This window comes from Panthera pardus, unplaced genomic scaffold, assembly GCF_024362965.1.
Source record: "Panthera pardus isolate Hobbes unplaced genomic scaffold, ASM2436296v1 HiC_scaffold_20, whole genome shotgun sequence".
NCBI lineage: Eukaryota > Metazoa > Chordata > Mammalia > Carnivora > Felidae > Panthera > Panthera pardus.
In genome coordinates this window covers 3402109-3423624 of record NW_026526766.1, presented here as the reverse complement: position 1 = coordinate 3423624, position 21516 = coordinate 3402109, and the positions used below count along the sequence as shown (strand labels likewise).

Below are 21516 nucleotides of genomic sequence, written 5' to 3'. Positions count from 1 at the left end.
CCCCCTGGGAACGTTACCCCAAAGGCAGAATCCCTAGAACAAGTGGACGGTGGGCACAGGAAGCCCCCAGAGCAGTTTACATGCTTGTGTCTTCACTCAGCAGCGGATGCTTGGATTCTCCCATTGAACTGCTCTCCACAGTCAGCACCCAGACTGTCACTGGCCTACACAGAGCTCCAGTGTCAAGCCCACAGCTGTGGGCGTCCCCTGGGCAGTACAACCCCACGATTAGAGAGGATTCCTCTACGGGCAGGTGTCCCTCTTGTTCATTGGAGGGTGTCACTGTCAACAGTGTGTACTGGGGATGCTCTTAATCTCCAGGGACAATCTCCCACAACACACTGGGCCCTGTGGTCGTCCGAAGGTATGTGGTGGCATCAGTCGCTACGTGAAAAAGAGAGAAAGCTGAAATCACGTACGCTGAGGAGCCTGGCACGTGCTCCAGAATCACAGGTACCAAGCGAGCAGGCTAGGGAAGGAAGCACGCTTCTGTACACATGGTTACGGAGATTGTTTCAGAAGTCTAGTAATATAAAGTAAGTTCTGCTTGGCATAAGAAGTGCAAAAACGGGAGAATTTGGTGGAAAAAATACGAATTTGGCAGAAACTTGATTTGCTTGGACCATCAGAAAAGAACAATTTGTGGGCGCCTGGGTGTCTCTGTCGGTTGAGCGTCCGACTTCAGCTCAGGTCATGATCTGGCGGTTCATGAGTTTGAGCCCTGCATCAGGCTCTGTGCTGATGGCTCAGATCCTGGAGCCTGCTTCGGGTTCTGTGTCTCCCTCTCTCTGCCCTTCCCCCACTCATGCTCTGTCTCTGTCTCTCAAAAATAAATAAACATTAAAAAAAAAGAAAAGATGATTTGTACAATTTAGACGAATAAAAAATTTTGGAGCCTTGAACTTTGTGTCAGCAATTCCTTCACATCATTAGAAAACATGAAAGTCATTATTGGTAATGCCTTTATTCCTAGATATTTAGATCTACTCAGGTACGTGTCTCTCGTTAAATCGATATTGAGAATTTATATTTTTCTAGAAATGTGTTTGATTTTGTCTGCTGTCAAGACTGACTGTATTTGATACATCCAAAATATCTCATCTATGAAATCCAAAGTATCATCATCATCACGATTGAGTGCAAGCTTCCAGTTCCATCGAGATAGAACTGACATGTAACACTGTATTAATTTAAGCATAAAGACTCCATATATGTATGTACAGTCGATCCTTGACCAACACGGGTTTGAACTGTGTGGGTCCACTTACATGCAGAATTCTTTTATAAATTCAGTAGAGCCCTGTAAATATATTTTTTTCTTTATGATTTTCTTAACATTTTCTTTTCTCTAGCTTACTACATTGTAAGAATACCATGTACAATACATATAAATATGTTAATCGACTATTTATGCTATTAATATGGCTTCTGGTGAACCGTAGGCTGTTAGTAGGTAAGTGTATAGGGGGTCAGAAGTTCCATGTGGGTTTTTGACCGTGCGGGGGTCTGTGCCCCTAACCCCACATTGTTCACGAGTCGCCTGTATTGTGACATGATCACCACAATGAGCTGAGTTAACACCCAACACTCACATGGGGTTTTTTTTTCCTTCTAATGAGAAAATTTGACATCTACTTTATGAGCAACTTTCAAGTATACAATACAGTATCGTTAAGTACAGTCATCATGTGGGTTACATCCCCAGAACTTGCTTATTTATAACTGGAAGTTTGTTCATTTTAACCACCTTCACCCATTCCCTCCACCCCCAACCCCCACCTCTGGCAACCACCAATCTGTTCTCTGTTCCTTTGAGTTTTATTTTTTTTAGAGTCCACATATTAGTAGTATCAGGCATTATTCGCCTCTTTGTCTGACTTAGCATAATGCCCGTAGGGTCCGTCCATGTTGTTCCGCGTGGCAAGATGTCTTTCCAACAGCTGAATAACATTCTGTTGTGTATACATACACCGCATTTTCTTCACCCACCCATCTGTCAGTGGACATGTAGGCTGTTTTTAGGTCTTGGTTATTGTAAATAATGCCGCAGTAAACATGGGAGTGTTGATCCCTCTTCAAGAGAGGGATTTTGTTTCCCTCAGACATGTGCTCAGAAATGAAATCTCTGGACCCTTGGGGACTTTCGTTTTCTAATTTTTTGAGGAACCTCCATACTGTTTTCTGGAGCGGCTGCACCAGTTTAAATTCCCACCAACAGTGCACACAGGCTCCCTTTTCTCACATCCCCACCAACACTGAGGACCTCTTGTCCTTTTGAATCCCTACCTAACCCGTGTGAGGTGATACCTCATCGTGGTCGAGGTTTGTGTTTCTCTGATGACGAGTGACATTGGGCACCCCTTCAGGTACCTGTTGGCCATCTGGATTTCTTCTTTGGGAAAATGTCTATTCGGGTCCTCTGCCCATTTATAAATTGAGTTATTTGTTTTTGGTTTGGGTTTTTTGGGTTTTTTTACTGTTGAGTTTTAGTAGTTCTTTATATAGTTTGGATATTAATCCCTCATCACGTATAGGATTTTCAATTTCTTCCCATTCTGTAGGTTGCCTTTTTATTTTGTTGATGGCTTCTGTTGCTGCACAGAAGCTTTTTAGTTTGATATGGTCCCACTTGTTTATCTTTGGAGAGAGGATTTTGCTTTTTTTGGTGACAAATCCCCAAAATCTTTGCCAAGTTCAATTTCATGCAGCTGACTACTGTTGTTTTCTTCTAGGAGTTTTATATTTTCAGGTCTTACATTCATTCATCATGATCTCTCACAAGTCTTTGTATTTCTGTGGCATTGGTTATGATGTATCATCTTCCATTTCTGATTTTATTTAGTTGAGTCTCTCTTTTTGTAGCTAAGCCTCCCTAAGAATTGTCTATTTTGTTTATCTTTTGGGAAAAAAAAGCTCTTGTTTTCATAACCTTTATTTTTTAAGTCTCTCTTCCATTTTCTTGTTCTCTGATTTTTTTGTTATTTCCCTCCTCCTTTTACTAAACTTTGGGCTTTGTTTTCTCTTCTTTTTCTAGTTTCTTGAAGTATAAAGTTGGGTCCTGTGTTTGAATTCTTTCTTGTTTCTTATTGTAAGCGTTTACCACTAGGCATCCCCCTCTGCTTGTGCAAGTCAAGTTCCTTTGCCTGTCCAGTCCACTTGAGTTTTCAACAAGACGGGCATTGTCTCCCTGTCCTGGGGACAGGATTTCCATCTGACTGATATTCTGGGAAGATGGAGAGAAGAGAAAACGATCATAATGTGTGTGTGAGAGAGACAGACAGACAGATTAAATCCCAGTAGGTGTCTGGGGAGAAGTGCAAGGCAGAGAACACAGAGTAATGAGGCTTAATTCCCTCTCTCTCTCTCTCTCTCTTTCTCAAATGGTTTTATTGATATAGAATTGATATACCATAAAGGCCACCTATTTAGAGTATACAGTTCAATGGTTTTTAGTATATTTACAAAGCTTGTAAAACCATCACCAGGATCTAATTTTAGAACACTGTCATCATCCCAAAAAGAAACCTTGTTCCCATTAGACCCCTCCCTCTAATTCCCCACCTGCGCCTCCTCCCGTCCCCTGGCAACCAGGGATCTGTTTTCTGTCTCTGTTGAGTTCGCCTGTTCTGGATATTCAAGTAAACAGAATCATACAATGAGTGGCTTTTGTGACTGGCTTTTTCACTTTGGGTCTGTTCTAATGCTTTATTTATTTTTTAACATTTATTTTTGAGAGGGAGAGAGAGAGAGAGAGAGAGAGAATGCAAACAGGGAAGGGGCAGAGAGAAAAGGAGACACAGAATCCGAAGCAGGCTCCGGGCTCCGAGCTGTCAGCCCAGAGCCCGACACGGGGCTCGAACTCACAAACCACGAGATCATGACCTGAGCCAAAGTCGGTCGCTCAACTGACTGAGCCACCCAGGCGCGCCTCTAATGCTTTTATCAAAACCCAAGAGCTGGTTTTCGTGCCATTTATGCTCAGAATTTGTGTAGACACACACTTTTGTTTCTCTCGAATACTTACTCCGAAGTAGAATTGGCGGGTCACAAGGGAACTCTGTTCAGCATTCTGAGGACCCGTAGAACTGGGCTCCAAAGCGGCTCTTTGGGTGCGGTACTGTGAGAGGTGGTGCCCTCACACACGGCTGGGGGGGTGTAACTGCCACCCTTACATGGATGAGCTGGCCTGGGTGGCAAGGCGCCCTCTGCCCTCTTCGCCTCAGGAAAACAGGCTGTTTTCTCCGCCTCTGGTTTTTCGCCCGCGTCTGCTTGCCTTGCTGTCCAGCTCCGAAGATCGATCCAACTTCTGCCGCGTTTAAGAAAATCGATTCTGGCCAAGGCCAAGTAGAGAAAACACAGCTATTTGTGAGCAAACCCCTCTCTGCAACCTGGCCGTCTCACTGCAACGGGAGGCCTGCCCTCACTGCCCCAGGTGCAGTGCACAACATGTGCACCTGTGCGTGTCTGAGGATGGAGCGGCTTCCTCGGAGCCCCAGTGGGGGCTGATGAGAATGAGGTGGTCCAAACGGGCCCCGGGGACCTGCTGGAGGGGCATCACACTGCAGGGGGGGTCGCTCAGGGTCCACTCAGACCTTCAAGGACCTGTCATTCTTGGGGGACAAGGAGTGAAATCGGGCTGGGGAGTCACACGAGGAGAAACCGATGACTCAGGTGTCCCCGGGGTCTCTGCTCACGCGTGCAGCACAAACCACAGGGCCACCGACACCCTCACTCCCACGGCTAACTTTGCTGGTGACGTGACCGAGGCCCCGGACGTGCTCCCCGCTGAACTGCGTATCCCAAAGACGCGGCGGCAAAGGCCGGTTCTAAGACACCAGCGAGGTGGCCAGGCATTGCTTAACTCTGAACGCAGCCCACAGCTTTTCCTTCTCTCACGCTTTTCCAGGGATGACCGTTTCTTTTTTTTATTTCTTTTTTTAACATTTATTTATTTGTGAGAGAGACAAAAGTGTGAACGGGGCAGGGGCAGAGAGAAAGGCAGACAGAATCCAGAGCAGGCTCCAGGCTCTGAGCAAGCTGTCAGCACAGAGCCCGACGCGGGGCTCGAACCCGCAAACCAGGGGATCATGACCTGAGCCAAGAAGTTGGACGCTTAACCCACTGAGCCACCCAGGCGCCCCCAGGGATGACCGTTTCTGCCTAGCGCCCCTGGACGGAAGTGGTGAAATCTGAGATAATTGAGAGCGGCCAGGTTCGATCAATAATTTTTTTTAAATAGCTTTCTTGATTGAGCTATTATTCACCTACCATGCAACTCATCCACTTAAAGTGCAACATTCCGTGGTTTGGGCTGTATGAAATTATATTTTGTAAATCGTGATGAAATCGATCGAAACTCAAATCTGCCATTTTGACCATGTTAAGTGTACAATTCCGTAGCATTCGTCACACTGGCAAGATTGCACAACCGTCGTCTCTATCTGCTTCCAAACTTTTCCATCACCCCAAACAGAAACCCTGGTAACCATTCAGCGGTAATATCCTTCTCCTGGCCCCTTCCTCACCGCCCCCCCACCCCCACCGGCTGCCTACTCTTTACTCCGCTTCCCACACCTGTAACCCGGATACGTGTCCATCCGTCCGCACCTTTTAAACACACCCAAGGTCTGTACTGAGTAAGAAGGATACCACCACCCGGTTTCTAGGAAATGCCACCTTCTCTTCCAGAGAACAGGCTTCAGGCGCGGCTGCACGTCTGCACGCTGTGGTCTGATGGACCCACGGAGGGGTGCTAATCTGCTACCTGTCCAGCCTCTGCGAGGATGGGGCTCATCCTCACGAAACTCGACCCAGCTCCAACTGGGATTTCAGGCTGCACAAAGTAATGGGCGTGGAAGAGCTTGGAATACCACAGTGTCCCACGTAGTTGTAACATCATAGCATGACACGCGAGAGCAAAACCTCTTCCCTCTGGCTCCCCGTGCATTCGCCCCTGCAGCTCTGTGCCCACCGCTCTGTCCCAACAGCTGCCAGACACACCGTGGGTGACAAATTCTAATATCAGCAGGTGCCTGACCGGAAGGAACTCAGATGCCCAGCCACAGCGGAGTGCGTAAACAGACAGTGGCGACACCGTGCAATGGAATGCGGCTCCGCGGTCGGAAGGAGTGAGAAGGAATATATCGCTGGCACAAAGAATAAAACAGATAAATCCCGACACAGCCACGCTGAGCAAGGAAGCCAGATAAAAGAGAGTATGGTAGGATTTCATGTAGACACAAGTCTAGGACAGGCAACCCAACCTACAATGCCAAGAAGCAGACCGGTGATGGCCTGGGGGTAAGGAGGAGGGAGGGATAAAAAGGGGCCACAGGAAAACTTTGGGGTGACGGATGTGTTCATTATCTTGATGGTGGTAATGGTGCCAGAGATGTATAAACATATCCAAACTCACCATATTTTATACTTTAAGTCTGCGTGGTTATTTGTAGGTCAGTTATATCTCTCTAAAGCTGTAAAAAAAAAAAAAGTGCCAGCAGGAGAAATGTGTGGGTGGCTGGGGGTAGGGAAGGAGGGGAGCTGCCACGGAAAGTGGGCAGAGCATTGCCAGAGCGTCCTAGTTTTGAAGAAAAGCTGGAAGTAATATATATATTGTATTTTTCCCGAGGCACTTCAGACCAAAAAAAAAAAAAAAAATCAGAAAGAAAAAGAAAAAAAGAAAAGGCTGCAGGGTGCCTGCTTGTGACTTCTGATAAAAACATGCAATCAGAGAAAGCATACGAATATCTAGAGAAGCTTATCCAGATAAGGGCACACAAGGGTCACCAGACGTGGCAGAGACGGGACTCCGGAGAGGAGAGTCTGAAAGCACAGAGTGCAGTTCAGGCGCCAGAGGGACTGACAAGTGTGAGCGTTCCAGAGCCCAAATGCCCGGGTTCAAACCCCGTCCAGCTTTTCTGCAGTTCTGTGACCTTGAGCAAGGAACCAAACCTGCCCGGGTCAGTGTCCTCGTCCGCAAAATGAAGATAACTGTCATACCTTCTCTGCACAATACTGTTCGGTTAGAATGCATCAGTAGACATCTATTACTTAAAAATGTGCCTGGTGGGGCGCCTGGGTGGCTCAGTCGGTTAAGCAGCCGACTTCAGCTCAGGTCATGATCTCGCGGTCCGTGAGTTCGAGCCCCGCGTCGGGCTCTGTGCTGACGGCTCGGAGCCTGGAGCCCGCTTCGGATTCGGTGTCTCGTTCCCTCTCTGCCCCTCCCCCACTCACGCTCTGTCTCTCTCTCAAAAATAAATAAACATTAAAAAAGTCTTTCAATGTGCCTGGCACACTCCACACGCTTCGTATTATGACCTGCTTTTCCTGTGATTACACGCCGTTCTGGGGGTTTCTGCCCACAGTCTCAGCTCCTACACTTCTGTTCAGGAGATTGGCTTGTTCTGGGTCTGAGAATCCACCTGCCAGGCTGATTCTGTTCCTCCAACACCGCACGCCACGGGGTGTCGGCTGGGTCCCCTCTGTGCCTCCCGGACTCCCCACGCTCCCTGCAGTCACAGGTCTGTCTCCGACTTGTCTGGGTTTGCCCGCGCACCGCACCTGTGACCACTGTTCACCACGGCGCCCTGCGGGGTCCTGGACACGCTCCCACCTGACTCGGGCGGGCAGGCGGGTACGCAACACCTCCCGGTCCACGTGCTTCTGTCCGGGTCAGTGTTGCTCAGGGGCTGCTTGTGACGGTGGAAATGTTCCGTATCGGGGGCACCGGAGGTAGGGGCCACTAGCCACGTGTGTCTATCACACGTGGGGGGATTCAGTTCATTTCAAAGACTTCCGATGTCAGTGATGGTGGCCTCACGTGGCCGGTGACTGTGGTGTTAGCGGGCGCAGGTGTAGATGCTTCTGGGCCTATACCTCAGGGAGGGGGCGCCAGGGCACGCGGGCTCGGCTCCTCCGGGGCCAGGGCTTGCCCGGTAAATACCGACAGCCGATGGCATCCGTGAGCGCCTGCTGAGGCGTGAGGTCTGTCCAGGCATCTTACGCGACTCACTGAGTCCTCCTGAGGACACTACGGGTGATCGCGTGCATTTTGCGGGCAAGGACACAGAAGCGGAGGGAGACCAGACCCTCCCCCCGGGGCCACACAGCTCGTGCACGTGGCGTGGGGGGTTCCAGCCCAGCCAGCCAGCCTCGGGATCGCCACCGCGGCTCCCCGTCGCGCGTCTGGAGCCACGCCAGCCGGCTTCTTGTTTTCTTTCGCCGGGCTTCTGCCTCCTGTGCAAGGCTGCCGTTCGCCCTGAGCTGGCTTCCCCTGGGCACGGCCCAGGCTTCTCTGGGCATCATCTGGACGCTTCTTTTGCAAGCCACGTCGTCCCCTTGGAAACCATGGCTTCTGCCCAGAGAGTCTCAGCAGAGCTTCGGGAAGCCATTCATTCGGCCCCCAACTTGGCCTCAGGGGTGTCCAAGGCCCTCAGAGAGAAACAGGGGAGGCTCTGGCGGCCAGAAGTGTCTGGAAGCATCTTTTCTTCTATTGTTGAGGAAAACAGGAGGGGAGGCCTGCCTGGGCCGTGGGCCCAACCCAGAGGACTTCATGAAGCGGCAGATGCCCGGGCTGGGACTTCCCGATCGGCCCTCTTTGGTTTGGCACCTGTCCCCTACACGGAGGGCCTGGTTCCGTGGCGGTGCCCCGAGCAGATGGACCTGACTCAGGCAATGTGACTCAGTGCCTTGCGGGGGGCAGCAGTCCCCGCTGGCAATGGCGAGCAGCTGTGGGTCTGCGGCCGGGCTGACCGTCGGCTTGGGACTGTGGTCAGGACAGATCCTGGCTGGTATAGATTATCTCTGGAAGCCTTTGTTTCCCCATGTGTTTATGGGCACATCAGAGTCCCTTCTGGACTCGGGGGACAGGGCTGACGCGGCAGAAGCTGTTTATTCTCGCCTATGTCCGCGCTCACCTCTCTCCCCAGGACACACTGTAGGGCGTCTCGCGGCTTCCCTCGGAGTCACGCAACTTGCAGTGACTGAGCTCTGGACAGTGGGGCCGGAGCAGAAGTGGCTTGCCCCACCTCCCAGGCCCACCCCTGAAATCTCCAGGTGCAGGCGTCCCCGTGCCCTGAGTGAGCAGTGCTCGCGCGGCATTGAGCCCTGTGATGTGGGTGGCTTATCCCCGAAGCCAGGCTGCTCGCCGAGGACAGTCACAGCGGACTCACAACATCCGTGTCAGATCTGTGCTGACAACTTTACTTTTCTCACACACAGTTCATTCGTACGTGACCTCAGCCGTGGCCAGCACGTTAAGGAACTCTAGCGTGTCTCGGGGGTAAATGACCCAGGGCACATTCGGATCCCAGACAAAGGGAAGGAAAGGTGTGTGCAGGATCCCTGCTCCTCACCGGATCGCCCACTCAACATATGGCAAAACACCAAACCTCTTTCTGCTGCATGGTTTCGGATAAACACCAGTCAAGGGTGTAATGCAGACGGCTTTGGGTGGCCTTCCCTCCACAAGATGTCACAGCTGCACATCTGTGCGAAGGGCAGAGGAAGGACGTGTCCGCGGAGCGAATGCAGGCAAGTCTCCCTAGCGGAGGCGGGTCCGGGGTCTCCCAGGCATCACAGGAGGGTCAGGGCAGGTGTAGAGGGGACACTGGCACGAGGGCTCCAGATCGGGGTGAGTGGATGTGAAAACATCTCAGCGTGCAGTGGAGCCACGGGATGTAACACGGGGAACCTCACACGTGTGCTCTCAGGAAGTCAACACTTAGGCACGAGAGACCGATTTCCCGCAAGTGCCCGGCTTACGGAAGGCTGATAATATTGGAAGTTTCTGGCAGGGTAGGGCGAAGACTGATAATATTGGAACTTTCTGGCAGGGTAGGGCAGTTGGTTGGGAAGTTGCCTCATACTAGCCTGGGGAAGTTTTATCTATGGTTTTCCAGAAGCCCGAGGGAGGAGTGACCCAGGTCGGGCTGGTCTCTCAAAATATGCTGACTGGACCTTTGTTTGTGGGATGGGCTGGTTTTCTCTGCTGCGGGAGGTTTCCAAACTGGTCTCTTTTTGCATTTTATTTTAACGCAGCCTCGCTGAGCATCTCGAGCCTCACATCCCCTGCCCAGAAACACAGCCTGCCCCAAACACTGGCCCGGAGCCCCCCACCACTGAAGCGTCTGAATTGCAATCCCTCTGGTGTTCCCAAGTAATCTCATCTTTTTGACAAGTCTGATCTTGCCGCGGTTTACCTTTTTATTTAGATGGGCATTCCTTGGCATTCAGGAGTGGGATGGGGGGTGACGGGTTATGGGAATTTACAACCTCCCAGACCTGCTTTTCCTCCAGAAGGGGTTGGGAGGTTCCAGCAATAGAGCCAAACAATCTGAATGTCAGAGCTATTTCAGCGGCTACCTAGAGGCTTCTAAAAGTACTGGGGATTCTACAGTGCCTCTTTACAAAACCCTATTTCTAAGTTAACTGAAGCCAATAGACAATCGGAAGGGAGTAAAAGTGTCAGCGGTGTCTTCCCCATCTGGACCGCCGCTAGCCACATTTCTCTGCATCCTCCACACCCACATTTTCCCTTTTTCTGCCTTCCCTCCTTCACCCGAACTCCCCTTTTCTCCGGTGCTGAAACTTCACCAACCGGGCCTCGTGAAACTCCCCCTTCTAGAATCAGGCCTTCTGAGGATCTCGCAAAACCACGAGTCTCTCAAAACCCATGGACCAACGCTGAACTTAGAGCTGTGGTAAAAGGCTTCCTCTAGGTAGGTGGGGACCCTCATAGATTTGCCGAAGAATTACATATTGTAATTTACACTTAACTGAGTTGGCTTCTCGGTCTTTATCCGTTGGTCCGCACACTTGTTGGAGGTCAAGCTCAGCACTGGATCAAAGCCCTGGACAATCTTCAGAATTTTGAGTTAAATCAACCACCAACTCCTTCACATGACCAGGCTCGGGCCAGTCACACAAGGCTGCCCCCTGCCATCCCAAAGGCTTTTCATAAACCGGGAGTCTGGAACGAAACTCAGACATGCACTTAGAAGTCTGCCAAACGTGTTCACGATTACTACCACAGACTGCAAATTGTTTTTAAAGAAAATTCTGGTCTCCCTGTAGACGCTGAATCCACCAGGGTGGCCTTTAACTCAATGTTTGTAAATGGTTTACACGTAGATCTGTCCTTGTTAGCCAAGAGAACTTGCCTAGATGGGAAACCAGGTCCACCCCAATCTTGCCCTCCTAATTCATCAGTTAGCCTGCACCCCGAAAGATAATTCCAGCAGAGCACCTAAAATCTTCAATCTCCGACTTCGACAGATGGAATCTCCCCACTGTACTCTGTTGTTGTTGCAAAGAGCCTGGGCAGTAGAAGAAGGGCTGCTGAAGATCAGAAAGGTCTAGATGATTACCGCTTTCCAAGAGCCAAGGTCAGATTGGCCCCATTGGCGGGGCTCCCGCAAGACACAGAGACCAGTCCCCGTCAGAAGAAGCTCTTCTCCAGATCCTCTCACTGAGACCTAGTGCCCAGGTCTAGCACATCTGTGAGTGCCCAAAGAAAGTGGCCCATGTGACGGGCACCGGAGCTGGGATACAGCAGCTGAGCAGCCACCCCTCGGGGAACATTGCTATTTGTAGCGGTGGGAAATATTTGTAGGGCGTGGGGAGTGATCCCACGGAGACAGAAGACCGGAAACAAGAGAGAAGTAAAAAAAAGAGACAGGACCCAGGACACACACTGAGGAAGGAAAGGAGTTGCCCCAGGAAAGGAGAAGGAGGTGTGTGCAGAAGAATCCAGCGTTGATGACCCTGTGAAGACGAGGTGGGGGTGAGACTAATTCACCGGCTGCGAGTGCAGCACAGGTGAGGAGGGAGAAGGGCTTGAGGGGAGGAAAGGTACAAAGTAATCCAATCGGGACCAGGAAAACAGTCCAGGGTGGCCCTCAGGGTCGTTGGAGCAGGGTCGTTGGAGCAGGTGCGGGTCCCCTTCCGTCCTGCACCACGGCGGCACGCCCAGGCTCCTTGCGAGGCCCCCAGTCCCCACCCAGTCTCTGCCGGGGCCACTCCGATGCCCCTGATGGCTGCTCCCGCCAGTCCCCACCCCCCCCAGGAACCCGCTGGGCTCCACACCCCTACCTTCCAGGCCCACCGCCTCCTTTTTCTCACGGGTGAGATCAGATGAGCAGCGAGCAGATGTGAATGAGTGCGTGGCCCTCATACGGCTCATACAGGGATCTCAAAACGCGGCGGTGCACGTTTCTACTGATTCCGCCTTTTTTGGGAAAGGATTCATGAGTTGCCAGCGGGCGTACAAGAAAGTGTTCAAGGGCGGAACTGATTCACAGAGCCCATGAAATTCTGAGTTTGTCAAGCCATTATTCTGGAGAACTTATAGGGAAAAGAAAATCACTTCCAGTGGGTAATTTCGCGAGATCCCTGACCAGGGTCCCAGACGTGGTGAGAAACTCCTCCCACACGCGAGGCGCCTCGCCCGCCTCCTTGTATTAAGCCGTAGGAAGGAGAATCATTTTCTCCGACCACCTCTTGCATTCACAGCACGGAGCCCTGATGCCAGGAGAGACGGGACGACTCAGCTAAGCACATCCTTGCCCGAGTCAGCAGTCAGAAGGGCCCCACTTCACAAAACCAGGGAGAACTTGCCTTCGATTCTGTAAAATATTACGCATAAGAGACTCTTAAATACAGAGAACAAACTGAGGGTTGATGGTGGGGGTAGGGGATGGGGGAGGGGAAAATGGGTGCTGGGCATTGAGGAGGGCACTTGTTCGGATGAGCACTGGGCGTCATATGTAAGTGAGGAATCATGGGAATCTACTCCCCAAATAAAGAGCAACCATAGACACTCTGTTAGCTACCTTGACAATAAATTGGGTTAAAAAATTTTTAATAAAACATTGTTTTGTTTTACACGGGTGTTTTGCACAACGGTGTTCTAGGCATCGAGCACAGGAGTTTGGACACCCACTTTACAGACGTGTAGGGTAGAGGACTTAAGGTCACCGGCAGGCCCCAGGGGAGCAGTGGGAAGCAGAACAGTCATCCTGTAGTCACTTTGGTGGATTGCCAACGCATCCCCCTCCCCAGCTAGCCTGTGACCTCCCTGGGCAAGCACGTCCCCATCCGTTCTTGCAGCCCAGGACCTGCCCTGAAAGCAAGGACTCAGTAGGTGTCCCCAGGAGCTGGATTCGTGCCCGGTGGCACTCCTCTCTGTCACACGGCTCTCCTGGACGCTCCACGCTCAGCCCATGATGGCGCCACACTCTGGGACCTGACCTCACGCGTTTAATGAGGTAGAGTCCTGGCGCGAATGTCTCTGGGTTTCACCTATTTGCCAAATTTGGAAAGTTTCCAGCCATTACTTCTTCGATGTTTTTTCCAGGCTCAATCTCTCCCCCTTTGCCGAACTCCGATGACGCCCATGGAGGATCTTGTCCTTGTTCCACAGGTGCCTGGACCGTGTCTGTCATTTTCCTCCACACGTCTGTCTTCCCTCTGCCATTAGCGTGGGTGAATTAAGGCCCTGAACTCAAGTTCACAGACTCTGTCACCTTCATTCCCTGCTTCCTCCAGGCCCACGCGGCAGCTTTGGGGGTAATTTTGTGATTGTAGATTGTTCTGTAATTTTCACATGAGGCATTTTTCTATTATTGATTTCTTTGCTGACACTTGAAGTGGCTTCAAGAGAATTCCGAGTTGCCCGTCCCACCAGTTTTAGAACGGCTGCTTTAAGGTCCTCGTCAGACGGGCCCAACCTCCGCGTCACCTCAGCGCCCATGTCTGCAGACGGTCGCTTCTCGTTCAAGTTCTGGTTTTCCTTGTTCTTGGGGTGACGAGTGACTTCCCGCGGCATCCTGGACATGTGGGGTCCTAAGGGACTCTGGATCTTTGCTAGCCTTCTCTCTGTGGAAGGCAGACCCCGTTGGGGTGCAGTATTTACGGTGACCCTCTGGGCCTTCTTGCACACGGTTACGGAGAGAATCCGGCTTCCTCCCCGCCCTGCTGACCTCCTTCCAGAGAAAGTAAAGGGTAAGCAGTATGCATGGGAGGGAGCAGAGTGACAATGCCACCCGCCCATCCCACCTCCCTTCCGCTTGTTCTGGCTCTTCCGTGCCCCTGTGGGCAGAGAGGGTTGCTCCCTCCGGGAGACCACCTGGTTTGGAAGGCAACCCTGGGAGCCACACCTATAAAGAGGGTAATAGTGGGGCGCCTGGGGGGCTCAGTCGGTTAAGCGTCTGACTTCGGCTCAGGTCATGACTTCACAGTTAATGGGCTCAAGCCCTGCTTCGGGCTCTGTGCTGACAGCTCCGAGCCTGGAGCCTGCTTCTGATTCTGACTCCCTCCGTCTCTCATGAGCTCTCTCTCTCCCCCCAAAATAAATAAAAACACTTTGCAAACAAAAGGTAATAGTATTTAATCCCTAGTTCTGTTATGAGGATCACATGAGCTAAGCGTGATCCACGGATCCCAGAGCTTGTCCGAAATGCAGGATTTCAGGCCGTGCCCTGGACCCAGGGGGTGAGACGCTGCATTGTAACAAGATGCTCAGAGGAATCAGGTACGTATTAACTTAGAACACCTTGATCCAAAGTACTCACAAGCACAGGGGACAAGCGGTGGCCTAAGGGGACACGCACGCTGCTGTTCCTTTCCTGCAGACGGTCCCCGCCCCTGCCGCCCCTGGCCCGGAGAAGCGTCTGCATTCAGCCCGGCCTGCACAGTGTAGGGGGGAGGCTGGCGGCCACCGCAGATGCCATTAGGGAATCCCAAAGGCTGATGGGTCCCTGCCCCTCAGGCCCTGTTTCAAACGATGACAGCTTTATGCGATGTGAAGTTTCTTCGAGAACGCTTTCTCTGAGGATTAATTTGACCTCACATCCAACAACGAGTGGAAATGTCCTTGTATGTAATGAGTCAGAATTTGTCAGAGCCTGGAGCGGCGCCCAGGTAAGCACATGCCTCCCGTGGCGGACCGACCTCGCACGGTTACAACAGACTCAGGCGCGCCCCGTCCCATCCCGCCGTCGTCCTTGGAGTCAAAAGCTACTGTCGAGGGACACCCTTTCCATCTTTGTTACACAAAGAAATCTGCTTCGCATTAAACACAAAAGTGTTTTGGACGATCATAAAAACGCTCTATGACGTGGGCGGAGCATAGACGGCCCAGAGCGCACGCAGCTCAGCCCCTACGTATGCAACTCGTCTCTGCTCTGGCGCTCCGGGGACGTGATGCAGATGCCTGGGAACAGCAGCAAGGGATGGAGGTTACCGAAGTTCACACCCTCTCCTTCCTGCTCGAATGTTGACGCGGTGTTGGAATAGATTCAGAGCTCATGGAGAGAGAGAGAGAGAGAGAGAGAGAGAGAGAGAGAAGCGGTGCTTTGCTTTCTGGGCGGCAAGGTGGATCTGAACCCAGCTGGGGGAACTGTTAGCACCCTTTTGCAACCTGTGCAGTTGCTTCTGGCTGGGGAACCGTCCGGAAGGAGACCGGAGGAACGGAACTCATAACGAAAGCAATGTCTTAGCACACGCAGGCTGGGGCGCGCGGGTGTGCGCGTTCCCACGGAAGAAACGGGAAAGCCGCTCAGAGGGGCGTCGGGGCCGGTTCCAAGCCAAGTGCCAGGCGGCCACTCCCGGCTCTGTCTGTGTCTCCCCAAACCACAGTCTCATCACGTGCAGCGATTTACCAGAATTTCCTTTCTCTCCGTCCTTGGTGTCCCACTGGACACCACTCTCTGTGTGGAGGCTTTTCGCACCCACGTCAGCCTCCAGCAGCGGGGCGAGCGCGGCCTCGCTTAATGTCGGGTTTGTTTCCACGGGAAATAGAGGCCAGTTTACTCTGGGCCTCGGGACACAGACGCCGCGTTTTAGGTTTTCGGGGCTGACCCTCCGTTTGTGAAGTGTCCTCTATGCTGCTGTCACTGCTCCTGGGACCGGTCTACCTTCCCGAACAAATGTAGAGACCAGGCTCTGGGCCTGAGGTGGTCGTCCAAGCAAATGGGCGGGACATTCCTCAAGGAGACGCCGCCCCATGTGGTTAGGAAGAGGAAGGAGGGAACCAGAGTTCCTGCGTGTCCCGCGTGACTGCCGGGCTCCCGGGAGCTGAAGGCCTACTGTGCGTGCTCCACGGCCGTGGCTGTCTGTCGTGTCACTTTGTTCTCACAGAAGAGGCCGGAGGCAGCCACCACCAGCTGCTGGTAAAGAGGGGGGCAAGGGGGCCAGCCACCGGCCGAGGAGCAGGGCCGGGCAGCGCTCCTGGCAGGCCCCATGAGGCCGAGCTGCCCGGGATCGGGGCCCGGCTCTCTCGCGTCTCCATCAATCACTGCAGCCGTGCAGGCTTCACCCGACTGTCAGCGCAGAGCCCGACGTGGGGCTCGAACTCACGAACCGTGAGACCGTGACTTGAGCCGAAGTCAGGAGTCGGACGCTTAACCCCCTGAGCCGCCCGGGCGCCCTTCATGTTATTTCTGAACATACATGATTTATCAAGAAAGAGGAGCTGAAATCAGAAGGAGGATCATGTTGTCCAACGTGGTTAAAAGACGTAACAAGTAAGAGTGCATTTGAGGTATTTCAGTCCTTCCGTGTGTGGAACCCTGATGCGCAGAGAAAAAGTAAATAAAACGAGTGCCCACTGGCGTCAAAAGCCAAACAGTAAATGTAGGTTAAGGGTTAGAAAAGAAACATTTTAAAAACCCTTTGCTTTGCTGAGTCTGCAAATGTCATATTCCCAAAGGGTGACCCGGAACTCTCTAGAAAGCGGACGAAGCGGCGGCCACCTCTCTCCGCCCGCCCATGAGGCTAAGGCCTGGAAGGTGTGCGGGAATGTCTGGGGGAGGCAAAGTTATTACAGAAGAGGCTTGTTTCTTCCTTCTCCTGTTTTCTCACCCTGTATTTATGTGCCAGACACGCTGACGGGCGCCAAGGACGCAATGCTGATCAAACACCCACCCAGTGGCTTACGGACCATCAGGGAAACGGTCAGCTTGTCAAGGAACTGACACAAACAAATGTAAAGTGACAAAGAGGACGAGTTCTAGGAGCGGGAGGTATATTTTCCTTTAACAGCCGGGGTGGGGGGGGGGCTGCAGGGGAGCCTCGGCTCGGGTCGGGGAGGCAGGCCCACCGCCAGGACCAGCCAGGCCACCGGCCAGGAAAGGGCGAGGGGTATCAGAGCAGATCCCGGGGAGGGGGAGGGGGTGCAGCCCTGCCCAGGGCGCTCGCCCGGGGATCCCGACACAGCTGGAGGGGGTGAGGCAGGAGCCCCCAGATGACTTCAACACGCAGCCAAGTGCGGGCAGTGCAACGTGAGCTGGAGGGAGGCAGTGAGCACTGGTGGGGGGTGGGGGGTGTGCTGTAAAGAAGGGCAGCCACCTTCCGGAGGACCCGGGGAAGGGCGCTGTGCCTCCAGCAGCTGGCTGGGACCATGATGTGATGGCAGGCGCTCGCTCGTTCTTTACTCTCGCGCGGCCTCCTCTCACTGCTCCCGACCTGTCCCTTGGGCCCCTCGGGCCTGCACACTGGGCTACGCCCACGCAGCCACACCACCGGCTCCCCTAGAACCTCTGTTTTGTTCCTTCCACGGCTGCATCCACGCTGTCCAAGAGGAAGCCCCGCCCCCTGATCCGTGGGACAGTCGGCAAAACGGTGGGGCTGCCGAGCCTGGGAGAGGCTGGCCGCCGCCCCCAAACTGGTGCAAACCCTCCTCCCCACCTTCCACGGCCCCCTGGGGGGAGCCCAGCTGCCCCCCCATCTCTTGCTGCCCTCCGGGACCCTCTGGTCTCTGCCACTTCCTGCCCGTCTGCTGTCTTCCCTTTATATCCTGCTCATCCCCCACCCCCCACCCCGGCATCACTCACTTCTGGGAGGTCTGTGCACAGTGGGGCGGCCGGCCGCTGCCGTCATTCCCTCCAGGGGCCACGAAGCTTCCCTCACGACCAGGCGTATCCTGCTTCGTGTTATCTCTGACCTTACAGCCATTTCCGTGTCTACTTCCTGCTTTCTCTGGGGCCGGGCGCCTTCCTTTATTTTTCCTTATTTTGTAGCTTCTGGCTTCTGGGCCCTTGGGTTTGCTAGAAAGCGGACTCCCAGACGGCTGGGGTGACGATAGTAACGTCCCGAACGTATCTGGTTCCTTTCTCCGAGAAGCTCCTGTACATTCCACGCGCGTGACCTCATCCGCCCCGGTGTTTCTGCAGAGCGGGGAAGTGACAGGTGTTTACAGGAGGGCACAGGCCTTAGCAATCTCTGCACCGCCACGGGGTGAGTCACAAGGCCTTAAATAGAAGCTGCCGGATTGTAACTCAGTTCTGTCTCCCCTCAGTCGATCGGCAAGGGCTTGTTTTGCCGGCAAATGGATGTTTACACCAGTCAGAGAAGCATGGCCCCAAATCTCCGGTGGCTCACCCACTGACATCAAGATAAAAGCCGTATTCTTTTACCCCGTATGATCGGGCCCCATGTGGTATCTGCTTCATCTGCGACAGACCTCTCCCCCCTTGTGAGGCCCTCAGCCCTGCCCTCTGTGCTCCTGCTGAACCGTCTGTAACTCGCAGGCCCGTCGCCACACCGAGGTGTGCTGCCCGTGCCTTGGGAAAGCGGCTGGCTTCACTCTGTCTTCATTTTTTTTTAATTTTTTTTAACGTTTTTATTTATTTTTGCGACACAGAGAGACAGAGCATGAGCAGGGGAGGGGCAGAGAGAGAGGGAGACACAGAATCAGAAGCAGGCTCCAGGCTCTGAGCTGTCAGCACAGAGCCGATGCGGGGCTCGAACCCACAGACTGTGAGATCATGACCTGAGCCAAAGTCGGACGCTTAACCGACTGAGCCACCCAGGTGCCCCTTCACTCTGTCTTCAAACCTCTGCTCAAATGCCGAGGACGGCTTTTCTCTCCGGTTCCGTTCTCCGTTACTCCTCGGATCTTGGCGTGCGACTTCCAAAAAGCTGGAAGTCTTTCTCTCTGTGGTTTTCATCATTAAGCTGAGAGTGGAGAATGTGCTGTATTTCCAGCTTGAGTAGGCGTTCAACCGTACAGCCGCGTAACAAAGTGCCCCAAATTGGTTGTTAAAAGGCACTATTTTATTTTGCTTGTGACTTGTGACTCCGAGATTTGGGAAGACGGGGCCTCTCATGGGGTCGGAGGCAGATGCCCCCTGAACGTTTGGCGGGCTGGCCTCTCACGGTGGCTCACTCACAGGCTGGCGGGTGTCTCTGGCTGCTGGGTGACGGCCGAGTGGGGGAGGCCAACGACGGAAGTGTGTGCTCATGCTTCTCTGGTGTGGCGGTCTTGGGACAAGCAAACATCCACGTGGGGGTGGGCTTCCCTCCGAGCCAGGATCCTGAAGACCCAGGCACAGGGCACGGCTCGGTCAGCCCCCACCCCGTGCAAGCCACCCAGCGTCACTTCCCCGCATCCTAGTGGGTCACACGGAGTCCTGGGGCAGCCCAGATTCAAGGGTGGGGATTAGAGACACTACCTCCGGTGGGGGAGTGTCAAATCCACCCTGCAGAGGACCGCGTGCACAGGAGCTACGGCTGCAGGCTTCTTCGGAGAACACTCCCCGCAGGCGGCACGGTGCTCCCGTGTAGGAACGCCACATGGGGGAGGCCGGATGACCGACAGCGGGGAGGGCGGGTCTCTGCCCTCGGCACTCCAGGCAGTGACCTACCACTGTGGTCGCCAGGGCTTGCTGCTGGGATCACCATCAGAAGGTCCGGAGCTTTTTACAAAGGGGGTCTGAGGGTCACGTTGTAGACGGAACACCTGTGGTGTCCGAGGGCCGCCTCAAGTGCGTGCACCGCAAACCAGCCCCTCCCCAGGGTAGTTGCAGTCAGCCGCACAGGAAAGTGGAGGACACTTTCCGTGAAACGTCCTAATACTCCTCTGTGGCCGCATGAGATGTTTCTCCAGAACTTGGGGATTTAAAGAGGGACCGTTTATCATCTGATGGTGTGTGTGGGTCGGCAGTCAGGCTTGGCTGGTGTCTCTGACTCAAGGTCACTCCCAGGCTGCAGTCAAGGGCTCGGCCGGGGTTTGCTCCTCTCCAGGTTGGCGTTGGTGGGGGGGGCAGCTTCCGAGGTCACTCCCACGGCTGCAGGCAGGTCCTCAGGGTCCTTCCGGCCACGGACGTGAGACACCAGCTCCCTGCCACGTGGCGCTCCACGGGGCAGCACCCGGCATGGCTGTTTGCTTCCACGCAGCAAGCAGGCGTGCGGGGCCGGGAGAGGGCAGGAGCTAGGTCGCCGTCTGTCCACAACCTGCCGGGAAGTGACATCCGTCACACCGTATGCGATGCGTCAGGAGCAAGCCTCAGGTCCCACCCACACCCAAGGGCGGGGGCCATCAGGGTGTGGGCGCCTGGAGGTGAGGGCACCCGGGCCACCTCGGGGCCCCCTGCACAGGGATTGGGCGCAGACTGTGGAGGCGTCCCCGTCCGTGCCTAGAGGGGTGAACAAGCGTGATGTCACTGATGCACCAGCACCAGCTCTGGTGGCCGAGGCCGCAGGATCCTGAGCGTCTGAACGTGAGGAGGGTCACGGGGACGGCCCGTTCTGTGACGGTTTCCAGCGGGAGAGGACACACACCGGCAGAGAGGAGGCAGGTGGAGCCGAGGAGGCGGCTCTCCGGACTGGCGGGGCTTTCCGGGAACGGACACGCGGCCGGTGCTCCCTGCTCGCGGTTCCACCCCGCGGCCCTCTGCCAGGGGATGCTGTCGTACAGGAAGCCCTGTGGCCCAAGGACCCCATCATCCACCTTGTACAATAGAACGTGCAGCGATGAGACAGCAACGGCACCTAGGGCTGTAAACAACAAAAGGGCGTGAGGAGGGGACAGTCAGAGACAGAGAGATGGACAGAGAGAGACAGAGACAGAGATGGACAGACAGAGGGAGAGATAGAGATGGACAGAGATGGAGACAGACAGAGAGAGATCGACAGAGACAGAGACACCGAGCAGAATGCTGTTCCCAACCTGCCCGGCCCTGATTTGTGGAGTTCAATGCAACCCTCAACTTTGTGCGTCAACGGCATCACGGAAAATAAGTCTACAATCTCAGCTCGGAGCGAAGCGGCTGGCCGGGCCGTCGGTGCAAACCTCCTACCGGAGCAGGTGGGGAAAATGCAGAGGCGAGGGCAGAGAGCAAGAAGAAAGCGTAGATAACAGCAGGAGCTACTCTGACGTGGAAGAAGACACGAGTGAGGACAGGAAGGTGCCCCACGAATGCTGTCGCACGTCAGGCTCTGGGGAAGCCCCAGGCGGCACGTGTCCGGCTCCAGGAACACGGTCACCACGAGGCACAGCCGGGACCTTGCACCCCTCGACCGCCTGCCGCTCAGTGGGGACAGAACGCCTCCTGGCTGCCGACGGCCATGCGCCCCCCTCTCCAGGCGCGTTTATGAGAAGAAACCGCTCCACGACTGGGTCCTTGTCACGAGAGCACATAGAGGGACAGAAGCCGGATGGTGCTGGCTCCTCCCCAAGCTGGCGCGGCGCCCCTCTGTCCTCCAGCCTCCGCGTTTTGACCTCAGGAAGAACAGGGA

The 21516-nt window shown here is 54.0% G+C and overlaps 1 long non-coding RNA gene across 1 annotated transcript; it reads right to left on the bottom strand.

Annotated features, from left to right (window-relative positions):
• Nucleotides 1-348: 348 nt before the first annotated feature.
• On the bottom strand, nt 349-18556 carry LOC109275527 (uncharacterized). The gene is made up of 3 exons (XR_002084218.2): nt 17832-18556; nt 12396-12623; nt 349-384 (listed from the first exon to the last, which is right to left on the bottom strand). It is a non-coding gene; the product is annotated as an uncharacterized LOC109275527 (long non-coding RNA).
• Between the last annotated feature and the right edge of the window lie 2960 nt (nt 18557-21516).